This window comes from Lepidochelys kempii, chromosome 3 (genome assembly GCF_965140265.1).
Source record: "Lepidochelys kempii isolate rLepKem1 chromosome 3, rLepKem1.hap2, whole genome shotgun sequence".
NCBI classification, from domain to species: domain Eukaryota; kingdom Metazoa; phylum Chordata; order Testudines; family Cheloniidae; genus Lepidochelys; species Lepidochelys kempii.
The window spans coordinates 116537496-116553763 of NC_133258.1; positions in this window are offsets into that span (position 1 = coordinate 116537496).

The following is a 16268-nucleotide window of genomic DNA, read 5'->3' on the forward strand; positions in this document are numbered from 1 at the left end:
AATTAAACATCTAAATACTAATTCTTCTGCTCCTCTCAGACTTCACTTAAGTGTTATTTCTGGTCCTACCTCAGGGCCTCCTGCTTAGGAGCCTAAACTCGTTCTGCAGAGTTCTTCCCCTGTTGCTTCTTATCTAGTACGTCCATCCCACCACTCCTCCTTGGGACTCTACCTGGGATGCTTCCCTGAAGGATCTCCCTGCTCCTTCTAGGCCCTGGCTCAGGATTTCTCCCACAGGAGCCTACTCTGCTTCCTGTGGCTCCTTCTATCTGACTTCCTGCCTGTTTAAGCCCCTAACTCAGGGCCTCCTCCCTGTGGGTTTCTCTCTGCAGGGGAGTCCTGCATCCTCCACAGTTTCTTTCCTCTGCAGTCACCCCCAGCCTACTTATAAAGGTCCAGGCTATTAGATAATCAGCTAATACCACCCCCTCTAGCCAGGACACAATCAATCACCCCACAGGCATGGAACATGTTCCTGACAAGATGTTTTCCTTGTCTAGTAGCCGATGGGGGTTTAACCCCATCACAATCAGACTTACACTCTCCTAATATAAGGAATAAAGTATTTTCCTGACTGACAGAGAGACCTGAAGAAGAGCTTTGTATAGCTTGAAAGCTTGCACCTTCCACGAACAAAAGTTTGTCCAGAGAAAGATATTACCTCACCCACCTTGTCTCTCTAGTATCTAGGGACCAACATAGCTACAACAACGCCAAAAACCCAAACTTGAAAGATTCAGAAATTTGAGCACCTGAAATCAGAGAGTTCAAATGGAAACCTTAACTGTAGTTGATGTTAACATTTCAGCTAATTTGAAGCTATAAAACATTTTATGCACCACAATTTAATTTTGTATGTTCTTCATATCAACAGTCACAAAAATCCCTGTTCCTCTTGTACTTTAATATCCACTTTTGCTGGCATGATATTTGTGATAATTTGTCTGAGCCAGATCCGACCTGTAATGAGATGCTGAATGCCCTAAACTCCCATTGACTTCAATGGAAATTATCTGAGCTCAGTACCTTACCTCCCTGCAGGATTGGACCTTCGGTATTTTATTACTATTATAAACTGTAATGATAGTCTGTTTAGCACATGAATAATCTATATAAATGTGTCACAAACTGTTTAAGGAAATCTAATAAAACTTCAGTGTACAAATGCTAAAATAAAATACATTGATTAAAAGGTGTCAAATATAAAGGAAAGGGTAACCACCTTTCTATATACTATAGAGAGTGCTATAAAATCTCTCCTTGCCAGAGGCAAAACCCTTTCACCTGTAAAGGGTTAAGAAGCTAAGGTAACCCTGCTTGGCACCTGACCCAAAATGGCCAATGAGAGGACAAGATTCTTTCAAAAAAAAAAAAATTGACAGGTTTCAGAGTAACAGCCGTGTTAGTCTGTATTCGCAAAAAGAAAAGGAGTACTAGTGGCACCTTAGAGACTAACCAATTTATTTGAGCATAAGCTTTTGTGAGCTACAGCTCACTGCATCGGATGCATACTGTGTAAGTTGCACTTTCATGATAAAGAGATTGAACTACAGTACTTGTATGAGGTGAATTGAAAAATACTATTTCTTTTGATTATTATTTTACAGTGCAAATATTTGTAATAAAAATAATATAAAGTGAGCACTGAACACTTTGTATTCTGTATTACAATAGAAATCAATATATTTGAAAATGTAGAAAAACATCCAAAATATTTAATAGATTTCAATTGGTATTCTATTGTTTAACAGTGCAATTAATCACAATTAATTTTTTGAGTCCTAGTCCTGAAGTGTCCAGCCCTCAGCTGCGTCACTCAGAGAAATAAGGTTTGTTGCTCCTTTAAAGAGAGACAAAAGTACACTACAGCTTATTAACTTACCTGAGGTAAAATTCTCCCTTCTCTTCAAACACAGCACTAAGTTGGTTAAGAGTAAACACAAATAGTAAAAATAAAGTAAATTAATTAATTAACAAATATACATAGTTTTAAATGGGTTCCAGTATAAGAAATGAAGATAGAAAGAGTTACAAGTAAAACAAAACAAAATATGCTTTCCAGTGGCTCGGATTTAACATAAGCTATAGCCTTTGTTCAAAGTACATTTCTTACCTGTCTTTCTCCTGTGGAGGCCCGGACAGTAAGGAATTCAGTCAGAGCTGGAAAGAAGCACAAGAGGCTGGTTTCCCTTGTCTCCCGTTTTCTTCCTTTGCCTAAACAGTTCTCACCTATATTCAGTTTCCAGAGACTTCAACCCCTCCTTGGTTGAAGGATCCATCTTTCTCAGCTTGCAAGAGCTCCATTCACTTGGGTCTATCTAGCGCTGGATCCAAAAGATGGCTTCTGTATTTGTTTATATCTTCCAAAGTTCTATGACCTTGTTTCAAGAGGCAGGATGACATTATGCTGTTCTTCCCTTCGTGTGGACTTCCCATCCTGCTGCTGATTTCTGTGTAAATTTAGCTTCCATTGTTTCTGGTCACACCTTGCTTAATTTCATTGGATACAGGCTGCCTTCCCTCATGTCTGGGGAAAGCCTGTTTCTCCCTTTGTTTGGTCACAGACTGTAAAACATAATATCTATAATCCCTCATATAGTGCAAACACATATTTCATGATTATATTGTTCACCAATGCATCACAGGTTTTCCTAAAAGACCTCATACAATACATTTTTATAAGACAGTAATATCATGTACAATCAGTTGCTTCTATTACTTGTCACTTGATGTTCAGCTCTCCTGTCTTTATAGATCAGTAAACCTTTGCAATGGATTCTCTGAAAAGCAAAACCCAGACCAAGCTTCTCTTTCCTGCTGGATGTTGATGACATGCTGTCTCCTCCCCCACTAGTTAGCTTGATAGTTTTCTTTATCTAATGTAAATGGACCATCACTGTCTTTATCTGACAACAGGTCAAAGAAGCAAAAACACTCCTTTATTTATAGCAGATTTGTTTACCAACTCCCCTGGCACACCTGATTTAAACACACTTTACTCATAATTCCAGGTAATCCACACTCCGTACATACAGCATGCAAGAATAATAATGATCAGTGCGTTACTAGTTTTTCAATGACACATTACATGACGCCTTTTGGATACAGACTATAACCACAGTGAGTTGGGGTATGGTGACTTGGTCACGCCAGCTGAAATTCATTACCAGATACCAGTGAGCCCTTTGCCCTCTATCTCTGGGATGCTCTTTTGGGGTCACACATTCCCTCTTCCAAAGTTGCAGGAGGGTTCAGAGCCCTCTTTCCTAGACAGGGCCCCTGCCACTATATTAAGTTTCCCCCTTATAGAGAGAAACTTGTTTTGTCGCCTTTGTTTACAGTCTCCAGGTCATAATATCAGAGAGTAACAATAATTTCATCTACAAAGTTGTTACAAACATTTCACAGTGCATTAACCACCACTGGGTTATTCAATTTCAAATAATATATTAAATGTCATTTTTAATATAAATATCGTGACACCAGTGTGTGAGGTGCAGGAAGCATATCAGGCCTGAAAAGGGTTGCTGATAAAGAGTAGGGAACCACAAATGAGTCTCTGTGTCACACAGGAAATACGATTGTACTCAAAGAGTTACTGTGCCAAATTTGGAGACTAAATTCTATCATTAAAGAGTGAAAGGGAGGGATTTTAGTCCTGCTTTAAGTACATATCTCAATGCAACATTAAATCTGAGGTCTTGATTGACATCTCCAAAATTACTGCTTTGTATACTAAATTCGGTTGAAAAAAATTTCCAGCTCAGAAAATCCAAAATTGTGCAGCTTTGTCATCTTAGATTTATCATTGCCAACGCCCTGTCTCCTGCAGCATGGAACTAATGGTTAGCTGCTAGGAGGAAGATGTTCAGATTTCCATGGTCTCCGTACACAAATTCATTTCTGGATTTAGAACAAGTTTCTCTTTTCCTTATTGAGAAAAATAATCTCTTTACTCTGCATGGCACCAGCCTCTTGAGCTTAACAGAGCCTCCCTGGCTCAGTGAAATCTCTGCCACTCAGCAAAGCCCCTCATCCTCCTCAACCTCTACTCATCTAAACTTTCACTCAACTCCTTTCAGTTCAGTATATTTGGCTACAATTGCATTCTGTTGTCTTAAATGGGACCATCAGGGGACACTGTCTCTACATAAGCATCAATAATGGCTGATCCATCCTTTGAAAATCAATTCTCCATACCTTTATCTGCAACGGGAATCAAAACTATCACCTTTCAAAGTATTACAAGGTTTAAACATCCCCTGAACATGTTAGCTCAGACCATGAGCCTATTGACATTTGGAGGAGCTATAATCCAACCAGCCAAAGGCTTGATTTGTTATTCTGTTCTGCACAGTATTTTCTCAAAAACAGAATTCTTTGCAATGTCTCATTCACTGCTTTCACAAACAGTTTCATGCCAAACTAGTTTCATAGTCCTTACTGACCTGCAGATGTAATTATCAATCTGGACATCTGTCAAGTGAGACTTAACAGGTGATTACCTCAGCAGCTGCCTCTCTTCCAGCATGACACCACACTACAGCCATTGAGGCACTCCAGCTAACACCCTCTGGTTTAATGGAAGGCATTCTTGGAGGGGGATTCTGATTAGGTAATTTGGTTCAGCAGAATTCTAGTCTGTTGATATTCAAGTTAGACTGCAAGGCCCACTTGTTGTCCTGGGGTTTCTTGAGGAAAAGGGGTGAGTAATTTGATAGGGCAGTGGGAAGACTTTGGGAAGGAAACTAACTTTGTGGAAAGTTTATTACTACTTTTGAACATTGGTTCACATTGTTATTCCTGTTTTCTTATTTGTATGTGAGACTAGATCCTTGAATGGAGGCAGATTTAAAAATCCAAATTAATGGAATCAACAGGTAAAGAATGAACATAGCTGTACTTAAAGAGCAAACATTCCCCCAGGCAAGAGGAAATGAACTTAAGGCTTTTATGAGTTACACACAAATAAGGCTATTATTTCCTAATGTTTTATAACTGGAAATAGATAGAGTCTATTTTTGTCTTGAAAGTATAGTCCAGAAAGTCATGCCCTATAATCTCAAAGAGTGATCATTTTGTTATAAAATATATCCACAGTATATAAAAGCTTGTTTATAAACAAAGCTGCCATTAACACATTATTTAATACTTAGGGTACATCTGCAGAAAGCTATCCACTGTTTATGGAAAAAGGAAAATGTCTGAAAGCTGTTATTGAAATAGAATTTCCATGTACACTGACAAAGTATTAATTATAAATGTCTTAAAAACTATGAAATTTCACAATCCTTCATTTCTATTTAATCAAATTCTATGGGGACTTCTTAATCAATTAGTGTAATCCTAGAAAAGGATCAGGAGAGCTTTGACAGAGTATTAGGGGAAGGCACAACTAATGCATTAAATTACCTATAATTGGGTCTCACAGGTTTTCTGCAGTCTGTCTAGGCACGGAACTTTCATTGATTTTAAATGGGATTTCCATGCAAGGGAGTTCCAGAATTTTTTCTGAGTCTAAATATTTTCAAATGTTATTGCTTTAAGTTGCATGGAATTTTTTTTTCTTGACACTGTGATAATGTGTGGTTTAAACATATTCCTAAAAGTAAAAAAAGAAAAACAATAGGTAAAATACTCAAAATGAACAAACCTCTCTTTACCTGCACTGCATTATACCCACAGTTGCATTAACAAACTGGGAAAGTCACCACCTCTCTGTGCCTACATTCCCCTAGCTGTAATATGAGAACAATAATACTGATCTACCTCCTGCGGCCTTTGTGAAGCTCAGGGATAGACAGCTTACAGAAAGGGGTGGTGCACTCTTGCCTTGGCCCAGGAACAGAGCAGAGAGCAAATGGCTCTTGAGGAAGCGATAAATTTTCATTCCATTCCTGTGGGGCAATAATTTCCTGGGGCGAGAGTTTAGCTGCACTGGCTAGCAGATTGTGGAGGGTGGCCCCATACTTCAGCCTATTATCCCCCCATTCCCATCTCTCCAACTCACACCTCCCAGCTACTGAAGGTCAAGGAACCACCTTGTGCAGGGGAGTAGAAGGGGAATGTTAGGGACCTTTCCTAATTGTGAAGGGGGGGGCACCCATCTCACAATCTGGCCCTTTGTTAGGGCCAGATTCTGATACCCTTACTCAACTTGAGTCGTATCTTACTCCTGAAGGAGAATATGGGACTATGGGAAGAAGTCAAGGTACTAAACAATGGGTGAGATTTTCAAAAGCATCGAAATGAGTTAGGAGCACAAGTCCTAATGATTTCCATGGAGATTTGTGCTTCCAACTCCTTTAAGTATTTTTGAAAAATCCCATCGAAAGAATAAGAGTGACAGAACCTGGTCCTAACAGCTTTGGTATGAAGGGTGCTATGAAAATACAAAGCAGTAGCATTAATGCACTTAAAAACAGCTAACACTTCTTTTTAATAACAACATAGGGGGAGCTACTATCAGTTGGCTTTCATTTAAAGACTCCTGAAGTAGCTTATATTAGTTTACACTAGCCAATAATCTGGTCCTATATATTAGATTTCTGAGATATTTAATATCTTATTTTATGTACAAGATCAAACACCTCAGCCTTCCAAATGGATTTGTGCATATAGAAGCAGACGTTATTTCCACAAGTCAACAATAACTTTTAAGTTCACAGATGAATGTGCATAAATAGGTATTTTCCCTTTTATTTATGCATTACAGAGCACAAAAAAAACCACACAAGAGTAGAGCAGATATTCCTGTGAGGAACAAGGGTCATGTGGAGTGACAAACATCTTAGGGAAGATGTATATTTTTTTAAAAAAAACTACACAGCTACTATGTTGTTTACGTTGATTACTGCAGATGTTAGGAGACTAAAAGCTGGATGATGAAGGGAGATGTTTTTTATTCCTGTGCAATCCGCTCTTTCAACTGTGCTCATATTCATTTGTTCAAAACCTTTCACAATTCAGCTTTTCCCCCACATTTCTCTTTGTTCACTTTTTAATAATCTCTCTTGCCTCTAAGGGAATTAACTGTCACATAAAGCATTTACATTATTTTCAGGTCTCGAGCAGTTACCTATGTAATGAGAAGAGATCCTATCTAGACAGCCTTTTATTTTCTCATTAGCAAATGTAAGAGGTTTATGATTATTATATCAGGAACTGAAGAGTATCAGGCAACCAAGTTACCCTTACACTAGTGGTCTCCAAAACAAGCTGCAATTATAATTGAGTGTAAAGCACAGCATTCAGTCTGAAATAAAATGACCCATTACTAAACATCAGTAAAAAAAAATTTCTTCTTAAATGATTATTCCAACTTGGAATCAAAAGACCAGGTTCTCACACAAGGGTAAATCAGAACAAACTACACTGAAGTTACACTGGTATAAAACTAAGGTAACTGAAAATAGAACCAAGCACCATAAAATACGTGGATCTAGTCTTCCTGCAGGGAACGTGCAGTTCTTTTAGATCAGGAGTTCCCAGACTTGGTTCGTGGCTTGTTCAGGGTAAGCCCCTGGCGGGCCACGAGATGCTGTGTTTACCTGAGCATCCGCAGGTGTGGCCGTTCGCAGCTCCCACTGGCCATGGTTTACTGTTCCCGGCCAATGGGAGCTGCGGGAAGCAGCGCAGGCCAGGTTACCGCTTCCCGCAGCTCCCATTGGCCGGGAATGGTAAACCACAGCCAATGAGAGCTGCGAGCGGCCACACCTGCGGACGCTCAGGTAAACACAGCGTCTCGTGGCCAGCCAGGGGCTTACCCTGAAGAAGCCATGAACCAAGTTTGGGAACCACTGTGACTTAGATGACCATTCATCATAGAGGAAATAAACTTCCTACGAAAAGGTGACTGAGAATGCTAATGACAAAAGAAACTAATGTGTGTGTTTGTACTGTATTGAAAATCATGAAGCACCTACTATATTTAGTGTAAGAACAGTTGGACACCTTTCTTTTTTTCAAAATATGTTGCCCTGCTGATGAGTGGGGAGGAACATTATTTTAAAAAATAAAATTCCTCTATGCCATCTGCTATATTGCACCCTTGGATGGGTTGTTGGTAGAAGGGACTGAACCTGGGAAATCTGGATCTTAAAACATGAGCATCTGTTGCCTGAGCTAAAAGTTTTATTTCTGTTATCTCATGTTCTAGCAGGCTCTTCAATATCTAACTGTGACTTATTCACCAGTGGAGGGGACAAAGAGCCACACTCAGTGGGTGTGGTTTGCATGTCCATTGAGCTGAAACACAGAGTTTTGAGTTCAAGGGGACAAAGTATTGATGTTTTTCAGGTGTGAAAACTACTATTGAGAACAATATGTATCGAATAATTCATTTGGTGAATGTTGCCTCATATTGTCTCAATGAAGTGTCCATGTGAAGATTACAATTTTCCTGAAGGCATTTGTTGTTCAAAATTATAGTCCAAATCATTTCTCTGAATAAACACTTGGTCCTGTACAGTTTATTGGAAGCACTCATTAATTCAAACTCTTGTGATTGGATACCTAGGTATGTTCTTGTTTTCTGATAGGCTAGATTTGTGCAACAGTTTGGCTCAGATTTCTGGCACAAACACAAACATCTGAGTTCAAAATTCCCTGTTTCTGGAAACGTTCCTACTTGTAAACTCATCCATTAAAATATCTGTAGTGAGGAAATACAAAAAGCGTCATTTGTAATTTGAAATTAATTTGTCTTAAATTCTAACAAATACAGTAATTGGAATAAATACTTTTGTAGTATTTGCCCAACTCTAATTCTTAAGTGCTGGAATATATTAAAAATCACTCGTGCTTTCTAATGTGAGGGTTCATTGACCAGCTGTCTTTTTATTAAAACATCCTTTTGGTCAGTTAATTAAAAAAAACAACCACCCTCATTTCTGTTTGATGGTCTCTGGTATAGCCTTAAGAGCTTTAGAATGTTTTATAATAATACCTGAAAGAGACAGATTGGGGAGAAGTCATACTTATAAAGGGCAGAGGATAAATTTGAGGATAAATTAAAAATGCTCTAGTTTTGGTTTCTAGAATATAGTTGATAGCCTTTTGTTTATTACACAACATAGTATTCTGTTGGGGTGATGCAGCATTGTTCCCCTCCTGTTCCATTCTAAGGGCCCTAGGTCAGTAAATTGAATTGTGAATGTATCTTTAAAATGGTTATTCCAACAGCAGAACCACAGAGGCTTCTGCAGAAGAATGGGGAGGGTCATTTAAAGTTGGAGTTTTACATTTGTTACAGTTATTAGTTCATTTAATGGGATGGAAATCAGCTGGAGCAGAGTCCTTCAATACATTTTGTTTGTTCTCTTTTTTATTAATATTATTATTAATCCCAAATTACTTTGTTTATTTACTGACTTAACTCTGACTCAGGGGAGAATATTGAAAATTACACTAATTGTGCATCAGGCTATAATTTTAGAAGGTCCATTAAGTTACAGGTTTTGGGAGGGTGGAAGACTCACTCCCTTCCCCACCTTCTCTCTGATCTTACACAGCCGGGACAATAGCAGGCAAGGATCTGGGTTCAAGGGAGAGTGCTCCCTGAAGTGCCCTTTCTTCTCCACACATTTGTACATAGATTCTCCCACCTAAATGAACGCTAGAGATTCTGGGGGGACCAGACATCATGAGAATGTGAATGAACTAGAACAATGCTGCCCTTTGGGCAAGTGGCCGAGCAGCAGGAAACATCTTGTGGATCCAGATGGATGGATGTGTGTGTGAAATAATCTCTGCCTGTTTCACGCAGGGGTAACACTATATGTGGATATTTACAGAGAACCAATCTTTGTAATATTCAAATGCTGTGTTCTCCCCTCCCAAGCTCTTACTACCCCACCCAAAAGTAATCTCCTTCATGATGTGCCTGAAATGCCTAATGGGCACCAAGGCCCAAATCTCAAAGGTCTTTGGGCACATAACTCCCATTGGCACCTAAATAGCTTGAGGAGCTGGGCCCAAATTCCACCACAGCAATATAGAATCCCCGGCTTGCCACTTAATCACAGGGACTGCAGCATTTCAAATACTCTCCTGTTTTTCTATCTAATAATTCATCTGTAATATGCCATCCAGAACAACCACCCTTACACAGTGGACTGCACACCTAATTGACTTAATTCTCTGTTGCACTCCTGCAGAGCTTACTCGCAGCCTCTCCTTATGTCGGGTGCGGTGTTTCTAGCACAGGAGGTGGAGGAGTCCAGTAGTACAGCTAATTGTTAGAAAACTGAGGTAGCAGATGCTTTCTTCTAAATAGCTGGCCAGATCTCCACTGACTGAGTTACCTGGTTATATCATTGACCTTACAATATGAATATCTTTGGGAATTTAGACATTCTGTCAGAGTCTCAAATATAACCGACACAGAAAATTCCTGCTTGCTTGATTAAAAAAAACAAAAACAAAAACCAGAAGACAGACAATTTTCCACCATCGGTATTGGAACTTGCAAAAAAAAAAAAAAGGAGAAATATAGATGTACCTGAGAACTACTGAAAGTTATAAACCCATGGTAGCAATGGATAACTGCTGATGAGTCAAATGGATGGACTGAATGGGTTATACTTTCTTAATGTAATGCCATCTTGACATTTCTATTTGCAAGGAAGGAGTGTTTGTTTGTATTCCACATACAATACAATGCTCCTTTTCTAAACCCTGTTTGGTCTAGGAGCATAACATTGGGCAAGCCAGGCAGAACAGGTACAATGACCTGACTGTCTGAGAGACAAGCCCACCTCAGAAGCTGGTTTAGCCTGGTCCAGAAAAAGCTGCCAGAAGGTAACGCAAACAAAAGAAGGATTTTGCGGAAAGAAAGCAAGAGGAAGGATGATAGGGGATAGAAGTGAATGCTGAATACTTTCATTACCTAACCTTCAAAAGCTCTGAGGTGTATTAGCAGGGAAGATTTTTTTTTCCAGTTAGAGGGAAACAGTTAAAGGCTCTTCAGATGGAGGTAGGAGGACCTTTTATACCAGCTAAAAGATGAACATTTAAGAGAAGTCTGTGACTTGGCATTTCTGGGGCAGATTACAGTGAAATTGCAGCAAAAAGCCATTTTGCTTTAATCAAATACAGAACAATCCACTTAAATAGTGAAGATCTGGGGTGGTCTATATTGCCGGAGCTAAAAGAACAGATTGTACCCCTCAGTAGTAAACCAAAAGAAGAGCAAACTAAACTATCTAAAGTGGAGGCAATTCAGAAAGAATGTGTTGAAAGATTAAAGTTGATTGAAATACAGTTTCCGGAATACATAAAAATTAAAAAGCAAAAAAACACACGGAGAACTTACACAAGGCCCACAGCTGCGTAGTCTCTGGAGTACAGCACCTGCCACTGCTACAGGCACATGGTGTTCCCCAGAGCTATCCTCTTTGGCCTCTCCTCAGCTGAGCTCCTTCAGGAGCAGGTAAATTCAATTCTGGACTTTCTTATGAGAGCTGCACTGGCACAGGAGACAGTAAAACTACCTACAGCAGGGGTTCCCCCTACACAAAGGGAATACTCCAGAGTTAATGTCCAGCTGCTATAAATCCACTTTGCACCACGTAATATGGCACCAGAGTGAATTTAGCAGACTGGAGAATCTGGCCCAATGGCGAGGCCCAAATCCTGCAAACATTTGTGCATTTGCTTAACTTTCCTACAGTGAGACATCTGATTTCAGTGAGATGACTCCTAGTAGTGAAGTGAGGCACATGTGTAATTGTTGGGCCCATAATGTCCTTCTTTATCACCCCTTGCATTCAAGTGCCGTGGCCTAATTCTTTGCTCATCTTAGACCTGTGAAAAACAGGACTTACCCTTTGTGTTCCCGTTTCACATGGAGTTTCTATTCTCACTGCTATAACAGGCAAGCAAAAGTACAAATTACAGAAAACAATAACAGTCATAATCAATGAATATTTTGCTTTAAGCCCTTTACAGATATAAGACAAAGTATGGCTAAAACACTGGGGCATTGCCTTTGTAATGTGAATAAATCTTAGAAAATATCAGGACTTCTGTTCAATGCAGTAAATTAATTTAGCTGATGATTTCATTTTATTATTTTATTTGTGTTCCCTGGAATGAATTCAGTCATGGACTGCAAGGTGTGTCAAACACAAAACATTTGGATGTCAACTGTCTATTCAACATCAGGAACTTTTATTAAATGCTACCTTTGAATACTTTCAGCAGCAAGAGAGCCAAACAAAATCTCTTGGGTCTGCTTCTCCTCACTTAAACTAGTGTAACTTTACTAACTTCAACTGAGTTAGTCTTAATTTTCATTCATGTAAGGGACAGGCAAAACAGACTGTAAACATGTATTCAGAAACCAAAGGAAAATAGAACAGCATTTCTTTGGATAGCATGCATGTACTGAGAAGTTGTTCTAAAGCTAGCTAAGGAAGTTAATTGATCTAATTCTGGCAGGTGTGTTTGTCACAGTTCCAGAGTTAACTGCACCTCTGCCCCTTTGTGGCCTCTTGCAATTGGCCTGCTGACTCAGGCTCATGGGGCTCAGGCTAAGGGGCCATTTAATTGCAGTACAGACATTTGGGCTTGGGCTAGAGCCCAGGCTCTTGGATCCTGTGAGATGGGAGGGGTCAGAACTCAGGCTGCAGCCCAAACCTGAACATTTACACTGCCATTAAACAGTCCCTGAGCGATGTCGTTATGCTGACATGAGTTTAGTTCAGCAGTTGCTGTCCTGCTATCTCCCAGGGATACTGACAAGCTTTATCAGTGGCCAACCAGCTTTCATGAAGCACAGTTCATCTACTTAGGATAAAAGCATTACCGAGAAAACATGTAAAACAATATACAGCTTATATGCATCCCTGTCTTACCAGGTATTACCATATTCTACAGAGAGACCCGAGTAGGTTTCAAAGTTCTTCTAATCCTTCTAGTAGGGTTTGTGCCTCTTACTCACAGTTTCATGTTAGTTCTTTGATCCAATGAGAGCGACCACCCCCACCCTCTGCATCAAGTCTCTTTATGTAAGGAGACGGTTGCCCCCTTACTAACATTCAGTGGGGGTGTTTTAGTTGCTAGCTCCCAGTATTAAAAAGGGGGAAGGGTCGATGGGGAAATCAGGACCCTGACACTGACAGCCCCCAGGAACAATGGGGAGAGGCCAGTGCACCAGGTCAGCCTGAATGACACGGCGGACAGGCTAATCAGGGAGTCAGGAGGCGCCAGGGAGGTCCCGTCCACCATGTGAGCTGGAATTGCCTGGGTCAGAGAGTGGGGCTGAGCTAAGGAGAAAGCAGGGGCCCAAGCTGAGCTGGGGAGCAGAGCTGTGCCAAATCCAGAGAGAGCAGACCCTGTCCTGGGAGCAGAGCTGCAGCCCCAAAGCCAGAGGCACAGCCCAGAGAGAGCAGACTTGCCCTGGGAGCAGAGCTGCACCAACCAGAGCCATGGGGCCAGAAAAGCAGCCCAGGAAGCAGGTCAGTGCTGGGAGCAGAGTCACAGAAGCCTCCTACAGAGCAGACCTGTCCTGGGAGCAGAGCTGTAGCAACCAGAAGCAGAGGGGCCAAAGAAGCAGCCCAGGGAGCTGGAAGCAAAGCAGCAGTGCTGAGACCGAGTGGTGGAGCTGGGGCTGGAGCAGTCCAGAGCTGGGTGCGGTGAGCAGCTTGGGAGAGCGAGGGGGACCCTGGGCAGCGGGCCCAGCACAGGGAGACACCTCAGCCAAGAGGCTCTGCAGGCCAGGCTTAGATCGTAACCCTGGCAGGACGGATGCGACACTGGGAAGAAGGGTCCTACCACTTAGAGCCTGAGAGCGTGTGGCCACCAACCAGAGCGAGCGTCCAACCCACAGCATCCCTACAGCACAGCCAGGGCTGGAGAAGAAGGCCTGGGACTTACAATGTCAGGTCAGTGAACTGACCTGACATTCCAGAGACACTGTTTGTGATGTTCCCTGCCACGGAGCGGGTTGATGCGTTTCCTTTAACCTTTCCCATTTTTCCTTATGGTGAGTATTTGCTTCAGGTTGGGGGGCTGTCTATAGGCAAGGACTGGCCTGTCTCCCAAGACAGCCCCCCACCCTGAAGCAAATACTCACCAGCAACCACATACCACACAACAGAACCACTAACCCAGGAACCTATCCTTGCAACAAAGACCGTTGCCAAGTGTGCCCACATATCTATTCAGGGGACACCATCACAGGGCCTAATAACATCAGCCACACTATCAGAGCCTCGTTCACCTGCACATCCACCAATGTGATATATGCCATCATGTGCCAGCAATGCCCCTCTGCCATGTACGTTGGTCAAACTGGACAGTCTCTACGTAAAAGAATAAATGGACACACATCAGATGTCAAGAATTATAACATTCATAAACCAGTCGGAGAACACTTGCAATCTCTGTGGTCACGCGATTACAGACATGAAAGTTGCTATATTACAACAAAAAAACTTCAAATCCAGACTCCAGCGAAAAACTGTTGAATTGGAATTGATTTGCAAATTTGATACAATTAACTTAGGCTTGAATAGAGACTGGGAGTGGCTAAGTCATTATGCAAGGTAACCTATTTCCCCTTGTTTTTTCCTATCCCCCCCCCCCCCGACGTTCTTGTTAAACTCTGGATTTGTGCTGGAAATGGCCCACCTTGATTATCATACACATTGTAAGTAGAGTGGTCACTTTACATAAGCTATTACCAGCAGGAGAGTGGGGTGGGGGGAGGTATTTTTTCATGCTTTGTGTTATATGAAAAGATCTTCTACACTTTCCACAGTATGCATCTGATGAAGTGAGCTGTAGCTCACGAAAGCTTATGCTCAAATAAATTGGTTAGTCTCTAAGGTGCCACAAGTCCTCTTTTTCTTCTGTGTTAGGAACTAGGCACCTATGTGTGTAACTATCAATGAGAGAACCATCAAGGACCAGCAACATTGAATGACTTGCCCCTACTGGAACAATGGATTTTTTACTGGCAGGACATTTGACTTTAAACAGACTCTGTAGTAACCTGTCTGGGAAGAGGGGGCTAGAATCACACAGTATAAGCAGATGTCTGGGAGAGCTACAGTTTCTCCAACTGCCTGGAGAGGAGGGATTTTACTTAAGGAGGGGGCAGTCTGTGAGAAGGAGGCCATTACATTGCCACATGCTAGAAGACCAAGCTAAGAAGGGAGAAAGGGTTGCTTGGCCTATAGACTATGACCAAAACTGGGGTTCATAGGAATAGTGAGATCAGACATGGGCTTGGGGTGTTCTTCATGACTGCTGGTTGTTTTCAAAGATCTGTATCTCTCTGCTGTAAATGTATCTGTGGTTAAGCTAAACCTGTGCTAACCAAATGTATCTATAGTTGTGCTAAGCTTGTGATCCTTGCTTGCCTGCCACATTTTCCCTGAAGGGTTCAATTAAGAAACTAGAGCGTCCACAGCCAGGTGGTCTCTGGGAGAATGTACATAAGCAACTGAGTCTCAAGGAGGCTCAGGTGGATGGTCTATGGGGTTCCACTGACAAAGAAGGGTGTCGGATATAGGTTCTGCACCTGGGAGTGCACATAGAATATCAGGGTCGGAAGGGACCTCAGGAGGTCATCTAGTCCAACCCCCTGCTCAAAGCAGGACCAATCCCCAATTAAATCATCCCAGCCAGGGCTTTGTCAAGCCTGACCTTAAAAACTTCTAAGGAAGGAGATTCTACCACCTCGCTAGGTAATGCATTCCAGTGTTTCACCACCCTCCTAGTGAAAAAGTTTTTCCTAATATCCAACCTAAACCTCCCCCACTGCAACTTGAGACCATTACTCCTCGTTCTGTCCTCTTCTACCACTGAGAATAGTCTAGAACCATCCTCTCTGGAACCACCTCTCAGGTAGTTGAAAGCAGCTATCAAATCCCCCCTCATTCTTCTCTTCTGCAGACTAAACAATCCCAGTTCCCTCAGCCTCTCCTCATAAGTCATGTGTTCCAGACCCCTAATCATTTTTGTTGCCCTTCGCTGGACTCTCTCCAATTTATCCACATCCTTCTTGTAGTGAGGAGCCCAAAACTGGACACATTACTCCAGATGAGGCCTCACCAATGTCGAACAGAGGGGGACGATCACATCCCTCGATCTGCTCGCTATGCCCCTATTTATACATCCCAAAATGCCATTGGCCTTCTTGGCAACAAGGGCACACTGCTGACTCATATCCAGCTTCTCGTCCACTGTCACCCCTAGGTCCTTTTCTGTAGAACTGCTGCCTAGCCATTCGGTCCCTAGTCTGTAGCTGTGCATTGGGT